A 17,573-nucleotide genomic window follows, 5' to 3' on the forward strand; every position below is an offset into this window, starting at 1 on the left:
GGTTTGAATGCTGGTATCTCCCCAAAATTCATATGTTGAAACCTAACTCCCAACACATTCATATTAAAAGAATGGGTCCTTTGTGGGGGAAATGAGTGCCCTTGTGAAAGAGGCTTGAGGGATCCTCTTTGACCTTTCTGCCATGTGAGGATGTACTGAGAAGACACCATCTTTGAAGCACAGAACAAGCCCTCAGCAGAGTATGACTCAGCTGGAGCCTTGATCTTGGATGTCCCAGCCTCCAGAACTGTGAGCAATACATTTCTGCTGTTTATAAATTACTCAGTTTAAGTTTTTTTCTTTCTTTTTTTTTTTTTTTTTTTTTGATACAGGGTTTTACTCTGGAGTGCGGTGGCATGATCACACCTCACTACAGCCATGATCTATGTCTTGGGCTCAAGTGATCCTCCTGCCTTAGCCTCTCAAGGATCTGGGACAATAGGTGCATACCACCACACCTAGCTAATATCTAACTTTTTTTTTTTTTTTTGTAGAGAGAAGATCCTACTATGTTGCCCAGACTGGTCTCAAATTCCTGGGTTCAGTTCTCCCACCTTGGCCTCCCAAAGTGCTGGGATTATAGGCACGAGCAAATGCACCCAGACTATTTTCTTCTTCTTCTTTTTGAGACAGGGTCCACCCTGGCTGGAGCATTGAGGAGACGTTTTCCGGGGCTTCTGAAAAAGAGACTGCTTCCCCTTTTCCTTGGGATTCCCAGTAGAGGAACATGAGCCCAGGGAGGGTTTTTGAGTTAAAGTCTTACTTGGTTGGCTCATTGCAACCACTGTTTCCCAGGTTCAAGCAATTCTCCTGCCTCAGCCTCCTTAGTAGCTGGGACTACAGGTATGTACAACCACGCCCCGCTAATTTTTGTATTTTTAGTAGAGATGGGGTTTTGCCATGTTGGCTGGGCTGGTCTCAAACTCTTGACCTCAGGTGAGCCACCCACCTTAGCCTCTCAAAGTGCTGGGATTACAGGTGTGAGCCACCACACCCGGCCTTTTCAAGTATTTTGTTATAGCAGCCAAAATGGACTAAGATAGGGACATTCAGGCCCTATCGTATAATTTCTTTCTGCATCTTTATGTTAATGTAAAGAAAGACTGCTTCACCTTTGGGGTTTGTAGGGTAGATGCAGTTTCTAGATGCTAAGCAAGTATGTGAGAGAAAGTAGTTAAGAGACAGTAGGGAATAACATATTGATGAGGTTAACCAGTTTGCAAAGTGATAAAGACTGATTACTAAGCAAATTATGATACAGGAATTCTGCTTAGTGAGCACTGCTTTCTTGTTTGCTACCCTGTACTGAAAGCTCCCTGAAGACAAATATTTCATATTTGTATTTTCTTCTACATCAGTGTTTTTTGTCTCTCTCTCTCTCTCTCTTTTTTTTTTTTTGGTTGTTTTTGAGACCTGGGTTTCATTCTGTCACCCAGGTTGGAGTGCAGTGACTTGATCATAACTCACTGCAGCCTCGAACTCCTGGCATCAAGCAATCCCCCTGCCTCAGCCTCCCAAGTTGTTGGGATTATAGACATGAACCACTACCCCCAGCTGCTGCAGCAGTATTTTTGAACAGAGTTTACAGCAAATGATTGTTGAAATAATGAATTGGGGGAAAAGGTAAAAGGCTCCAGAGTGGAAATTCCCAGAGATGAGAAACAGCTAGCTGATTTCTCCTAGTCTTTATTTCTTCTGAGAAATACTCCTGAGTTGCTGGACTAGAAGCAGGAGACACTTATTGGGGAGCAGCTCAAAGACATTATTTAATGAAGGATATTTTCTTATAAAACACGATTCCTCCATTGGCTTGTTCTGTGCCACTGTTTGCTCTCTGGAAATAGTTTCTGGAATATTTGGAATTGAGGAACATACCAGTTTGGACAGCATTTTCTACATATCTATTCTACAGACCCAGGACATCAGACATAGTGTCTTAGTTCATTTTCATGCTGCTGATAAAGACATACTCGAAACTAGGAACAAAAAGGTTTAATTGGACCTACAGTTCCATATGGCAGGGGAGGCCTCAGAATCATAGCAGGAGGTGAAAGGCACTTCTTACATGGTGGCAGCAAGAGAAAATGAGGAAGAAGCAAAAGCAGAAACCCCTGATAAACCCATCAGATCTCGTGAGACTTATTCACTATCAGGAGAATAGCATGGGAAAGGCCAGCCTCCATGATTCAATTACCTTCTCCTAGGTCCCTCCCACAACATGTGGAAATTCTGGGAGATACAATTCAGTTGAGATTTGAATGGGGACACAGCCAAATCATATCATTCCACCCCTGGCCCCTCCAAGTCTTATGTCCTCACATTTCAAAACCAATTATGCTTTCCAACAGTCCCCCAAAGTCTGAACTCATGTCAGCATTAATCTGAAAGTCCAGTCCAAAGTCTCATCTGAGACAAGGCAAGTCCCTTCTGCCTACAAGCCTGTAAAATCAAAAGCAAGCTAGTTACTTCCTAGATACAATGGTGATACAGGTATTGGGTAAATACAGTTGTTCCAAATGGGAGTAATTGGCCAAAACAAAGGGTTTACAGGACCCATGCAAGTCTGAAAAACAGCAGGGCAGTCAAATTTTAAAGCTCCAGAATGATGTCTTTTGACTCCAGGTCTCACATTCAGGTCACACTGATGCAAAAGGTGGGTTCCCATGGTCTTTGGTAGCTCTGCCCCTTTGGCTTTGCAGGGTACAGCCTCCCTCCCAGCTGCTTTCATGGCTGGCATTGAATGTCTGTGGCTTTTCCAGGCTCATGTACAGGCTGACAGTGGATCTACCATTCTGGGGTCTGATGGATGGTGGCCCTCTTCTCATAGCTCCACTAGGCAGTGCCCCAGTAGAGACTCTCCCACCCTATATTTCCTTTCTGCATGGCCCTAACAGAGGTTCTCCATGAAGACCTCGCCCCTGCAGCAGACTTTTTCCTGGGCATCCAGACTTTTCTCTACATCCTTTGAAATCTAGGCAGAGGTTCCCAAACCTCAGTTCTTGACTTCTGTGTACCCACAAGCTCTATACCACGTGGAAGCTGCCAAGGCTGGAGGCTTCCACCCTCTGAAGCCACAGCCTGAGTTGCACATTGGCCCCTTTCAGCCATGGCTGGAGCAGCTGGGACGCAGGGTGCTAAGTCCCTAGGCTGCATACAGCATGGGTTCCCTGGGCCCAGCCCACAAAACCACTTTTTCCTCCTGGGCCTCTGGGCCTGTGATGGGAGGGGCTGTCGTGAGGGTCTGTGACATGGCCTGGAGACATTTTCCCCATGGTCTTGGGGATGAACATTAGGCTCCTGGCTATTTATGCAAGTTTCTGCACTGGCTTGAATTTCTCCCCAGAAAAGGGGTTTTTCTTTTCTACTGCATCATCAGGCTGCAAATTTTCTGAACTTTTATGCTCTGTTTCCCTTCTAAAAGGGAATGCTTTGAACAGCACCCAAGTCACATTTTGAATGCTCTGCTGCTTAGAAATTTCTCCAACCAGATACTCCAAATCATCTCTCTCAAGTTCAAAGTTCCACAAATCTCTAGGGCGGGGGCAAAGTGCCACAAGTCTCTTTGCTAAAACATAACAAGAGTTACTTTTGCTCCAGTTCCCAAGTTCCTCATCTCCATCTGAGACCTCTGCCTGGACCTTATTGTTCATATCACTATCAGCATTTTTGTCAAAGCAATTCAACAAATTTCTAGGAGTTTCTAAACTTTCCCACATTTTCCTTTCTTCTTCTGAGCCCTCCAAACTGTTCCAGCCTCTGTCTGTTACCCAGTTCCAAAGTCGCTTCCACATTTTTGGGTATCTTTTCAGCAGCACCCCCATTCTAATGGTACCAGTTTACTGTATTATTTCGTTTTCACACTGCTGATAAAGACATACCTGAAACTGGGAACAAAAAGAGGTTTAATTGGACTTACAGTTCCATATGGCTAGGGAGGCCTCAGAATCATGGAGGAAGGCAAAAGGTACTTCTTACATGGCGGCAGCAAGAGAAAATGAGGAAGAAGCAAAAGCAGATACTTCTAATAAACTTGTGAGACTTATTCACTGTGACGAGAATAGCATGGCAAAGACCAGCCCCCATGATCAATTACCTCCCACGAGGTCTCTCCCACAACACATTTTGGAAGATACAATTCAGTTGAGATTTGAATGGAGACACAGCCAAACCATATCAGCTAGGAATAGTCACTTGTTACCTGGCAGGCAGTACTGTTATGGAGAGAAACGAAGTCTGAACAGAACGCTGTGGCAGGTATTGAACTTGAGTATAAAGTGTACTTGTTCAGGCTGATCCTGCTTTTGACTGTCATCTGACTCTCACATTGCTACCTTGTTTCCCAGGAAATACCTAGATGCTGTTCTGACTTCATAAACTGCCTTTCAGCAACTCCCCCATAGACACCACTGATTTGTTTTAAGAGAGCAGCTAAAAACACTTTGGTTCACAATAGTCCATGTTTTCATTGGGCCTCCTTTTGAAAAGGGAATTGTTAATGGATTGACTGATTTTCTTTCTCTCTCTCTCTCTCTCTCTCTCTCTCTCTTTCTCCCATACTCCTTCTCCTCCTCTTTCTTCTCCTTTCTTCTTTCTACTTCCTTTCTTATTCCCTCTTCCTCCTTCCCCTCCTCCTCCTCCTTCTTTTTCTTTTCTTCTTCTTCCTTTCTTCCTCTTCTTCACAGGCTATATTGCTCAGCTTGAATTCCTGGGCTCAAGCAATCCTGTCTTTGCCTCCCAAGCAGCTGGGACTGTAGGCCTGCACCACCCTCCCTTAGCTTGTTGATTTTTCAAGCTTATTTTTTAAACAGCATGGAGACCAAAATAAAAAGGAAAAGTTAATCTGATATCTACAAATTTAACATTTTCCATGTGCCCTTTCAGCATTGGTCTAGGATGACTATTGGCTATGTTTTCAAGGAAGAGGAATTAGCATTTCAGAAACAAGCCCAGGGTCCAGGATTCTGGCTGCTGGGCCAGCCTTAGAGGGTCATATGTCAGAATCAGTGCCAGGAAACACAGTCTCCTGCTGCTGTCCAGGCTTCTGCTGCTTAGGCATCTCTTCTCTCAGCACAAGGAGGTTGTGGCTGTCTCTACAAAAATACAGAAGGAGAACAAGCAGCAAACTAAGGTGATTGTGTAGCACTTCAGACCAGAAAAGCTTGGACAATTTCAGGAGAAAATCGGTATTAGTCTGAGTTATCTGGAGAGTGGAATTAACAGTACAGCCTTAATTAAAGCAGAGAGCCAAAGGAAGGCAGTAGAGACACATAATCCAATTGGTTAAGACCTTTTTTTTTTTTTTTTGAGACAGAGTCTCACTCTATCACCCAGGCTGGAGTGCAGTGGTGTGATCTCGGCTCACTGCAACTTCCGCCTTCCAGGTTCAAGTGATTCTCCTGCCTCAGCCTCCCAAGTAGTTGGGATTACAGGCATGCACCACCACGCACAGCTAATTTGTGTACTTTTAGTAGATATGAGGTTTCACCATGTTGGCCAAACTGGTTTTGAACTCCTGACCTCAAGTGATCCACCTGCCTTGGCCTCCCAAAGTGCTCGGATTACAGGCATGAGCCACCGTGCCCAGTCTGGTCAAGACTTTTTAACATTTTTTTATCTTGTTTGAGAAATTTTAAAACCATAGAAAAATACAGAGAATAATACATATATTCCTCCCTCCCAGAACTGACCATCATTAACTACTGATTCAGAATTAAATTTTTAATAGAGGAAAATCTCAATACTGTTACTCTTTTCTCCTCCCCAAAGGCCAACATCCCCTTGAGTTTGGTGTGTAGATTGTGTTAGACCTCCTAGTACAAATTATAGCCTTCATTAGCTGTTAAAACAGATTTTTAAAATCTGTGTGTTCTTTTCAAGTCCACAGTCTATAATTTTATATTCATGGGTAAATGTTATTGGGCATGAAATTCTCCTGCTTTTAAAAATTATTTAAAAATTGCTTTGGGAGGCTGAGGTGGCAGGACTACTTGAGGCCAGGAGTTTGACACCAGTCTGGGCAACACAGCAAGACCATGTCTCTGAAAGAAATATATAGCTTTAAATAGTACCATAAATGGCAACTGGGAATTTGTCTGACAGTAAGAGAGAATTACAGGTAGCTCCTCCTTTGGAATTTATGTCACTTTCATCATTATGTTTAATGAGAACTTACTGGCCATCTGTTATATGACAGCTGCTGTGGCAGGGAATACAACAGTGAACAACACTGATCATTTCTCCCACTAATGACACTTACATTCTATGGAGGAGACAGTCACAAAAATATGAGCAAATAGATTGTGGTAGCCATTCTCCAAGATGGGTCCCATTGATCCCCACTTCATGGTATTCACCTCCTTCCTTGTGTAGTCCTTTCACATTTTACCAGAGTTGGCCTGTGTGAACAACAGCATATGGCAGAAATAATGATATATAACTTCTGAGATTAGTTGATTAAAAAGACTGCAGTTTCTGTTTTAGTTGCCCACGTGATGTCTTGGGCTGTGTACTCTGTGGGAAGCTGTCATGTTATGAGGACACTAAGGCAGCCTGAGGAGAGGCCCACTTGAGGAGGAATTAACAGGCTTGCCAATAACCACATGAGCGAGTTTGAATGTGAATCTTTCAGCCCCACCTGAACCCTGAGATGACAGTAGTCCAGACCAAAAGTTTGACTGTAACCCCATCTAAGATCTTGTCCTGACCATCCAGCTAAGCCCTGCTGGATTCCTGACCCACAGAAACATTGAGATAATAAATGTTTATTTTAAGCGGCTATGTTTTACGGTAATTTTTATGTACCAATAGATAATGAATACACAGACATTAGCAATAGTGACATTAGCAATAACTAATATACAACAAATAATTTCAAATCGCAATAAATGCATATACCAATCTGATGGTAGGGCAGATGTCCATCATAAGAAGTATGGTCCAGTGGTAAATGACATAGGCTTTGGAGCCTGCATGCCCAGTTTCATTCCTGGCTTTGCCACATACCAGTGTGTGACCTTGGCAAGTCATTTCAAAAATTTTTTTTGCTTATATTTCCTAACTTGCTCATTTGTAAAACAGATAACAGTACTTAATTAAGGTTGTTGCAAAGATTCAACAAGTTAGTAAATGAAAGTGCTTAGCACAGAGCCTAGCACATCTTAATTGCCCAATTCATATAACTATTGTTATCCTGCATAGATGATTGAGCATTTGCCATCAATATATTTGCCTGAGCTGTTTGCATATTATCCTTCACATTGGAAAATGACTGCTGAGGGTGAATAAATCGGACTCAAATTTAACAATGTAGTTCAAAGCTGTGTTTAGCACCTGCTGTGCACCAAGGAAGTACACTAGCAGCAGGATGAAGTTTAATAAGACATGGTTCATGCTCGCAGAGGTTCAAATTCTTGTGGAGGAGGCAGAAATGAGTATTCGTGTAATAAAGGAATCTAAGTCTAAAAACCTTATGAGTTGAAGAATCTTTGAGTATTCATCATGAAATACCATTTATATACTGTATACTCATGTTTTTCTAGGGAGAAGTATGACAGTTCTATACCCAGAAGACAATTCGAGAATCAGTTTAGAAGCTGAGAAATTAAAAGGTGTGTTTTAACTGCTAATGAGAGCTATAATTTATACTAGGAGGTCAAAGCACAGAGGAAAGGAGAAAGCTGAAATGAGACATGCTTGGCTTTCAGCTTAAGTGTCACTTCATCAATCAGAGTGACCTCCTCCATACCCCCTCTTCTCTTCTGTCATAGCACTTATTATATTAATAATATATACTTAATTGCATTTGTTTCATATTTTCTCCCCAATTAGACTATAAGTTCCATGAGTCCAGGAATCATATCTGGGCTTACTTACCATTGTAAACTCCCCCACTTATAAATCTGACTCAGCATCTAGTTCAATCCCTGGTACATAACAGGTGCTTAACAAATTTTTATAAATGAATGAATGTTAAATGAATGTTTACAATGATTAGAATTCTAGTGGGTGGATGAGGCCCATAGAAAACTCTTGAGACCAATGTGGCAGGATTCTCAGTGAAAAACTAAATCTGTGTGCAGGATGCTTTCCTTCTCTAGCAAACAGAGGTGCTGGAAAGGCTTTCACCATCCATAAGAAGGGAATTGTTTTGGAGGGCAATGCTATAACACCTCTTCCCCTCCATTGATCACATAAAATATCCAGTTAGAAAATAGGAATCAGCCTTCTTGTGCTCTGAAGACATGAAGGATACTGGTGATAATCCATCTAGCATCCATTCTCCTCCCTTACAGGTCTCGGTTTTATTCAAACAGACATGCCTCCACCTTGCAACTCATGTGACTCAAAGAGCACTGACACCACTGCCAATTCCAATTGTCATAGCTCCTTTTCACTTCCGGAACCCAGGCTTAAGCTTCTGTACATTTCCCAGGCAGTTACTAATAAAGAGGCAGAGTGTGTGCCTGTGTGACCCAATTGGCTTTAAAAACCAGGAGGAAGGGTTTTAGATGAAAAAGAAAGTATGTGGTCCTGATTTCTCCAAGTAAACACCTGGAAAATCACGTCAGTATGAATTTGAAGTCTACCCTTTTCTACAACAGAGCAGAGAGACTATAGCAACTGGGTCTGTGGTAACTTGCTGAGCCACTGAATTAATCAAAGTCTACCTTGCCTCTGGTCTTTCTGTTATGCGAGATAATCAACTTCCTTATTTTTTAGCAAGACAATTTAACTCAGATTTTATATCACATGCCTCCAAAATAATCATAACTGACCCAAATATGTTTGGCCTCTACAATCAGGGCAGCCATGCTCAGAAGAGTGCGCAAGGGCACCCTATTGTCTTGGAAAAGGCAAGCACTGAGACTATTGCCTTTTGAGAACTGAAAATGCCAATCTGCTAATCATCCTTAGAGTGAATATCCAGGTATGAAAAGCAAAGGGGGTGGGCATAGGATGGGGCAGGGACACGTTTGCCTGGGTCAAACACAGAGATCAAAATTAAAAGTGGTCCCATCTGCCTGGAAGAAGGCTAAGAAGGGTCTGAAAGTATTGAGCTCCAAGAGCCCTTGGACCTTCTGGTGAGACACCCTTGGCTGATGCCCTTGATGGGACATCCCTGTTGGCTGCTGTGGCACCTGCATCCACTACAGACCTACATTATTTGACTAATTTGAAAAGACAGGTTGTCAAGAGCGACACCATGTGGCTATAATACACAATGACAATGGTGGACAGCTACAGCCCGAGAGGCCTGACGCTTCATTGAGAAGTGGAAAATGCTGAATGGAAAGATGAAATGTGATCAACAAACATTTAATGCGGTCCTGCAAATGTCAGCTGCTACAGTGCTCAGCCAGGTCTGGAACATCGAGAATATGGTGATCCGTACTCTGGTAAGAGCTCGCAGTCGCGGCGGAGTAGAGGGCGAGAGAGAGGGCAGTCTCTGGTGGGTAGGTAACCCAGGCTTCACTTTCACCCACGACCACAAGTATTTTTTACGTCTTCCGGACAAATGAGGCTCCATGTAAGTGACAGGGGAACCTAGGGAGGGCTATGAAATGCGCCAGCGTGCCAGCGACCAGCGCAGCGCAACGAGGCCTACTTTTGCGGTAAGCCCCGCCCCTAGCAGCTGAGCCAACCGGAGGGCGCGGGGCGGACCCAGCCTCCCCGTGAGGCCGGAGAGAATCGCTTGCGGGCTTTCGCAGGCGGAGAAAGGGCCGGCCCTCGATGCGCTAGGGCTTGATTTGCCGCCCTCCTCCGGCGGCGGCAACGGTCGCGGAGGCGGCGCCTCACCTAGCTGCGCGGGACCTCACCTAGCTGTGCCAGCCTTAGTCGGGGAGCTGCTGGTGGGAGGCGGCGACTGAGGAAGGTGAGTGGCACTCGGGGCTCTCAGAGGCGCCGGCATGAGCCCCTTTCCTGGGGCACCCCGGGCATGACATCACCTAGGCCTAAAAGTGGTCAGACTGACCCTTGTCAGGGAGGAGCCGCCTGGGACAGGGTCGCGCCTATTAAAAAAATCCTTGCGTAAGGGTTTGGGGATCGGACAAACCTAGTCCCAGCTCCCCAGCCTTTGTGTTCTTTGGGTTTTCCTTTAATGTCTCAGCGCCTCCGAGTCTTTATTTGTATACTAAAGCTGGTAATTCTTGCCTTACAAGGTGGTTGTGAGGGTTAAATGAGGCAATAAGAGTAAAACTCAGAACCGCACCGGGCGCAGACTCGATTTGGGATAAGCTGTAGGCAATTACTCCATCCCCCAAAATCGCCCCGGGCTGAAGCGCTCGGTTTGTGTCAAACAACTGCGAAGGTTGTTTAGGGAGTGAGGACTCGGAGCAGAAGGGGGCTGTTAGTCGAATAGCGCAGGTGTCACTTTCTGCGGTTTATTAAGCTCATTCCGGATTCAGAAGACCTCTGACTTTATACAGAGCCTAATAGGAGTCTTTCCAGGTGAAAAATGTCAGAAGGTGAAGACACCCGTAACAGAGAGACCAATCAGAGTTTCCTGCCACTGTGTTTTTCGATCATAGTAATATTAAACAGGCCTGGCGCGGTGGTTCACCCCTGTAATTCTAGCACTTTGGGAGGCCGAGGTGGGCGGATCACCTGAGGTCAGGAGTTCGAGAACAGCCTGGCCACCATGGTGATACCCTGTCTCTACTAAAAATACAAAAATTAGCCGGGCCTGGTGTTGCGCGCCTGTAATCCCAGCTACTCAGGAGTCTAAGGCAGGAGAATCGCTTGAACTTGGGAGGCGGAGGTTGCAGTGAGCCGAGATCACGCCACTGCACTCCAGCCTGGGTGACAGAGCGAGACTCCGTGACAAACTCACTCTCTCTCTCTCTCTCTCTCTCTGTGTATATATATATAAACTGTGCCGGCATTACCCATATTGGTTTCAATCTTCTGCTTGAGTTTTGTACTTTAAATATTGCCAAGTAGACTCAGGCCTCCCCTGCCCCACCTTTTGGGGAAGAGGTGACTGACTTAGCGTCTTCCCAACAGCTTTTGCTTTAAAGCAAGGTTCTGCCCCTTTGATGTCACCTCTCCTGGGAGAGAATGATTTGGTTGAGATGACATCCCATTTTGCTTCTTTTTCCTATTAGGGGTAGGTTCAGCTCTTTCTTAGGAACATTAAACAGCAGGTTGCCATATTTTTTTAGAATAGAAGCTTTTGTATTTAATAAGCAGTGGAGACTTCGAAAGGGTTACACGTTTTCATTTATTTTTTCTTTTTTTTTGTACGCATTCATTTATTGTAGTAATTTTAAGTATATACTTTTGAAGACGCTTAAAGATTTTGGTGTGATTCAGTTGAGAAGGAACAGTTATTGGCCATGGTTGTCAGCTCCCCTCCCCCACCCCAAATATGAAAAAAATAATTAAATTTTAAGGTGTGGAGCACGTTACAAGGGGCTTCAGACCTATAAAGGGCAATTTGGCTGAAAGACTTGGGAAACCTAGAAAGTGCCAGAAGATACAATTATGTTTTTGCTTTTCTATGCTTGGCTTACTATGCCATGTACAAACCAACTCCTATCCTTCAACTCCTACCGCGCCCCCCCCCCCCCGAGTCTTATTTTAAGTGTATTAACGACAGTAATTAGAGCTATAGCTTCTGTGTTGGCCCTATAAAGCATTTGGTCTCTTCCTGTGACTTTAAAAGTTCTAGACCTGTGTCCTGTCACAGCCTATAGTGGGGAAAATGTTGCTGCAAACTGTTGGCCCATTTATTTCACAGAATGGGTCTCTGAAAAGGAGGGCTTGGTCATAGGTGCAAATGAGTAGTTTTCTTCCTGGGTTTGCTTTTGTGATCAGTGGTAGTTTGTCTGAGGATGCTTCATTTTAGTACCCTTGCAAATAAATATCCTACCTGTGAAGCCAGAAGTCAGAATTGACGATAGATGATGATAGATTTGGATAGCCAGCTAAATGCCTCAACAAGGTGGGGAGAGAAGAGAAGGGGAGGGGCATATGATGGTGAGCTGGGAAGGCCATTAGCAGTTATTTCAGTTGTGCCTGCTTTATCTCAGGATTACCAGTACCATGGATGCCTGCTCTGGGAGTAACACAAGACCATTCTTGGTGGGAGGTTGAACATTTCAAGATTTTGTTCTTTTTATCTTTTTGAAACCTAGATGAAGATCAGTTTCAGACCATGAGACTCATTGGGTGATCATTTCATTGAGATCAACCTGCATGACCAGGTGTAAAGTGCAAGAGTAATATGCTATGACTGAGGTATGTCTAATGTAACGGATGATTCCAGATGTTGGGAGGCCATGGAAAAAATCTAATATTTATTGACTGCTAGGTTCATTACATATATTTCCTTTTGACCTCCTGATAATCCTATCAGGTAGATATTTTACAATTCAGCTAAGAAGCTGAAGCTCAGAGAGGTTAGGTACCTATTTAAGATAACACAGAAAGCTGATCACCAACTCTAATCACCGTCTCCATCCTGCTGTGTGTCAGGCAATGAATGCTGCTTTCTATATTAACTCTCCTAATGTTTAACTGTCAGCTAAGTACTTTTACTATCCTCATTTTATGATGAAGAAATTGAAGCCTACAGAGATTAGTACTTTATTCTCCTGGCTGTATGGCAGAATCCATGATTTGAACCCAGGTGGTCTGGCTACAGAGCTCTACAGGTTGAGTATCCCTTATCTGAAATGCTTAGAATTATGTTTTGGATTTTTGGATTTAAAAAAAATTGTAATATTTGTATATACATGAGATATTTTGGGGATGGGACCCAACTTTAAACACAAAATTCATTTATTGTTTCATATACACATTATACACATGGCCTGAAGCTAATTTTATACGTTTTTAATAGTTTTATGCATGAAATGAGATTTTAACTGTGACCTGTCACATAAGGTCTGATGTGGAATTTTCTATTTGTGGTGTTAGGCTGGTGCTCAAAAAGTTTTGGATTTTGAAGCATTTTGGATTTCAAATATTTATATCTGGAATGTTCAGCCTTTACCAGCTTTCTTTTAGTTAGCATTTCCTTTACCTTTCTGTTTTTGTTATTTCACAAAATCTTTTTTTTTTTTTTTTTTTTTGTCTCACTCTGTTGCCCAGGCTGGAGTGCAGATCTTGGCTCACTGCAACCTCTGCCTCCCAGGTTCAAGCAATTCTGCCTCAACTTCCCTAGTAGCTGGGACTACAGGCATGCCACCACACCTGGCTAATTTTTATATTTTTAGTAGAGACAGGGTTTCACCATGTTGGCCAGGATGGACTTGATCTCCTGACCTCGTGATCCGCCCGCCTCGGCCTCCCAAAGTGCTGGGGGATTACAGGCGTGAGCCACCTTGCCTGGCCTTCACAAAATCTTTTTATTGTAAAATGAAATTTTTGTTATAAATCATGTACCAAATGTATAGCTTAATAAATTATTACAAGACTATACCATTTGGGTATGCCTGATCCCCTCCATGGCCCTGTCCCAGTCACAACTCCTGTGTTCTCATTTAGTCGCCATTCTTCTAGGTTTTATGGTTCTATAGTAATCACTTTCCTGTATTTTTTTTTTTTTTTTTTTTTGGCGATGGAGTCTCACTCTGTCACCCAGGCTGGAGTGCAGTGATGGGATCTCAGCTTACTGCAACCTCTGCTTCCTGGATTCAAGAGATTCTCCTGCCTCAGCCTCCTGAGTAGCTGGGATTACAGGCACACACCACCAGGCCTGATAATTTTTTTTTTTTTTTTTTTTTTGGTATTTTTAGTACGGACGGGGTTTCACCATGTTGGCCAAGCTGCACTGTGAGCCTGGGCTCCTAGTTTTTGATAGCTTCCTTGTTATATGATATATTGAACAATTCCTATTGCAGATCTAAAAATCAGCCATTTCCTTAAAATACCCTAGTTTCTTTTAGAGGGAAATAGTATTTCAGTTCTAGTCTGAATGCTGAGGATCCTGAGTTAGTCATTGTTTCAGGCTTTTTGGTAGACAGAGCTAGGATACTTATATTTATCTATAGACACACATGTTAAAAGATACCTAATGTATTCTCCTTCCAGTCTTCAGTTTGGACTTTAGAGACTACAAAGCTTTTACTTAACAACTTCTCTATCACAGCTGTAACTCCTTTTTTCCATACTGATTATCATGATTCTCAGGAATATAGGAGATAATAGTATCCCATATTTACTCATTCTATATTGTACATATGACAGTACCAGAACTATATTTCTGAAATCACCATCAGTATGATTACTGAAAACATTAAAGCTTTTTTTGTTTATGTTTTTCCCATTTTTTTCTTCTCCCTCTCTTTTAACAGTTGTACTCTATCTGCATTGTGAGAGCATATAGCCATTTCATGTTCTGCTTTTTCCCTCTTAGTCTATTCTTAGTTCTATTAATATATTTAATGTTTACCACCAGTGTTTATGCTGAGGTCTCTCTAGGTGTTTTGGCTACCTGAAGCTAATACATTGTTAGATTCCTCAGGAGGGAATATTGTCTGAGTTCTTATATACTGATAAAAGTTTGTTCTTTTTATACTTGAAAGTCAGTTTTGCAGATATAAACTCTTTGGTTCTCACTTCTTTTCCTTGAATTTCTTAAACACTTTACTCCCTTTTCTTCTGGCATAAAGCATCGGTATCAAAGTTAGATGATAATCCAACTTTTTTTCTTCATATAGGTCATGTGGGTTTGTTTTTTTTTTTCCGGTAGATGACCAAATGATTTTTTTTCTTCCTTTCTCTCTCTCTCTCTCTCTCTCTCTCTCTCTCTCTCTCTCTCTCTCTCTCTCTCTCTCTTCTTCTTTCCTTACTCCATCACCCTGACTGGAGTGCAGTGGCATGATCTTGGCTCACTGCAACCTCCACCTCCTGGGTTCAAGCAGTCCTCCCACCTCAGCCTCCTGAGAAGCTAGGACTACAAGTGTATGTTCCCACTTCCAGCTAATTTTTTTTTTTTTTGGTAGAGACAGAGTTTTGCCATGTTGCCCAGGCTGGTCATGAATCCAGGCTCAAGTGATCCACCTGCCTCAGCCTCCTAAAGTGTCAGGATTACAGGCATGAGCCACTACGCCCAGCCAATTTTTTTCTTTTTCATTAAAATCTCGTAATAATATTAGAATGTATCATTGTGTTGATTGTTTTCGGTCAGTATTCTCAGGTACTTGACATTTTTTTTCCATTTGTAGTTTGAAATCTTTTTATAATTTCAGGAAAACTTTGTTTTAAACAGCTTTATTGAGATTATTTAATCTACAATAAGCTGCACATATGTAGTCTAAAATTTGATAAGTTTTGACATAAATATATACCTATGAAACCATCACCCCAATCAGGATTGTCAATACATCCATCATCCCCCTAGATTTTCTTGTTCTAGTTAGTACTCTCTGTCTCTAACCTCCATTCTCTCAGCAACCACTGATCTGCTTTCTATCACCACAGATTAGTTTTCATTTTCTAGAGTTTTGTATAAATGGAATGTTATAGTATGTACTATTTTGTGGCTGGCTTTCAGTGTAATTATTTTGGCATTTATCCATGTTGCACGTATTCTTTTTTGTTGCTGAAGGATATTCCACCCAATGGGTATACCACAGTTTGTGTGTCTGTTCACCTGCTGTTGGACATTTGAGTTATTTCCAGTTTCTGGCTATTATAGATAAAGCTCTTATGAACATTTGTGTACAGTCTTTGTGTGGACATAATGCTTTCATTTCTCTTGGGTAAATTCTAGCCATGGCATGGCTGGGTCTTATGGTAAGTGCTTAACCTTTTAAGAAATAGCTGAAGTGATTGACAAAGTGGTTGTACTAGTTTAAATTCCTATCAGCAATATATGAGAGTTCCAGTTCCTTCACATCCTTGAAAACACTTGGTATAGTCATTCTTAGCCATTCTAATATGTGGGTAGTGGTGTCACATCATGTGTTTTAATTTGCATGTCCCTCCTAACAATGTTTAGCATCTTTTTATGGGCTTACTTGCTGCCATCTGTATGTCTTTTGTGAAATGTCTGTTGAAATTTTTTGGCTATTTTCAAGTTCGGTTGTTTACTTATCATTGTTGTTAACTTCCTTACTGCGTTTTGAGAGTTCCTTATATGTTCTGGATAGGAACCTTTTCTGATTCCTGATTATTTTCTCAGAGTATGTGGTTTTTTCTTTTCATTCTCAGAATGGTATCTTTTAAGGAGCAGACCTTATTTTTATGAAGCCCCATTTGTTCTTGAATAGATCATACTTTTGGTGTCATATCATAGACATGTTTGATATGCACTCTGAGAGTGCAGATATCTACAGTTTTTCTGTGTTTTTCTAGACATTTTGTAATTTTAAGTTTTAGATTTATATCATTCATTTTGAGTTAATTTTTCTGTATATGGTGTGAGGCATGGCTGAAAGTCCTTTTTCTTTGTTTCTTTCTCCTTTTCTTTGCATATGGCTATCGCATTGTTCTAGCATCATTTATTGAAAAAACTACCATTTTTCCTGCTGAATTACTTTCATACCTTTGGTGAAAACTAGGTGTCCATATATGTATGAATCTGTTTTTGGACTCTATTTTGTTTCATCTGTCTTGATATCAGTGCTGTATTGTCTTGGTTACTGTAGCTTTATAAGCCTTGAAATGATGTAGTATTAGTCCTTCAACTTCATTTTTCATTTTCATTCATTCATTCATTAATTTAGAGATAGGATCTTGCTGTTATCCAGCCTAGAGTGCAGTGGCACCGTCATAGCTCATTGATTAAATTCCTGGGTTCAAGTTGTCTTTACACTTCAGCCACCAGAATAGCTAGGACTACAGGTTTATGCCACAGTGCCTGGCTAATCTTTCAAATTTTTTTTTGTAGAGATGGGGTCTTGCTATGTTGCCCAGTCTGGTCTTGAACTCTTGGGCCTCAAACCATCCTCCTGCCTCAGCCTCCCAAAGTGCTGGGATTACAGGTATGAGCCACCATGGCCAGCCTGTTCTTTTCAAAGTTGTTTTGGTTATTCTAAGTCTTGCAGCTTGTATGAATTTTAAAATCAGGCAAGTTTCCTGAATTATAGTTTTTAAAATTGGTTCTATTGTTTTAGTTTTCTTTTTCAATTACCACTATTAGTGTATGTTTGAGCTTCTTTGCCTGTCATTTTCATATCTCTTTCTTTTTAATTTTTAAAATTGTTTTTCTTTTAATCTCTGTTTCTCTTAAGGCATTGTCTGTAGTCTTTATTCATTTTTCTTCTTCTTAAAACTTTATTTAGGAAATAACTAGTTTTTAAAAGTTACTAATTTCTAGATTCTGTAAGCTCATTTCCAAGTTTTTCTTGTTTCTAATTATGTTGTTCTTTCATGTCTTACAGAGTTTTTCATGTATTTTACCTTGTTTTAAAGTAGAGGTTATAGTTACTATCTGTTTTGTGAGCATGTCTTTCTAGTAAGTTTTTCTTGTCTGTAGAGATATTCTTTTTTAACATGAACTTTTACAGTTTAAAACTTTTAAAATTGCATGGGTGCATAGATGTGTATATTTATGAGTTACATGGGATATTTTGATATAGGCATACAATATATAATAATCATATCAGGGAAAATGAGGTATCCAT

The 17,573-nt window shown here is 41.6% G+C and overlaps 1 protein-coding gene across 9 annotated transcripts in view; it reads left to right on the plus strand.

Annotated features, from left to right (window-relative positions):
* The first annotated feature begins 9,219 nt into the window (after positions 1-9,219).
* CEP70 (centrosomal protein 70) overlaps positions 9,220-17,573 on the plus strand; it is a 63,669-nt gene continuing 55,315 nt past the window's right edge. For 3 of the 9 annotated variants that reach the window (XM_008983759.4, XM_008983762.3, XM_078354129.1), the window contains exons 1-2: positions 9,710-9,871; positions 12,135-12,237. The gene's annotated coding sequence lies outside the window, so the exon portion shown is untranslated. Of the gene's footprint in view, positions 9,396-9,709; positions 9,872-12,134; positions 12,238-17,573 lie in introns of those variants that run through there. The other 6 variants (XM_008983760.5, XM_078354128.1, XM_008983763.5 and 3 more) reach the window with 3 other exon arrangements.

The sequence above is a fragment of the Callithrix jacchus genome, chromosome 17, assembly GCF_049354715.1.
Source record: "Callithrix jacchus isolate 240 chromosome 17, calJac240_pri, whole genome shotgun sequence".
NCBI classification, from domain to species: Eukaryota; Metazoa; Chordata; class Mammalia; order Primates; family Cebidae; genus Callithrix; species Callithrix jacchus.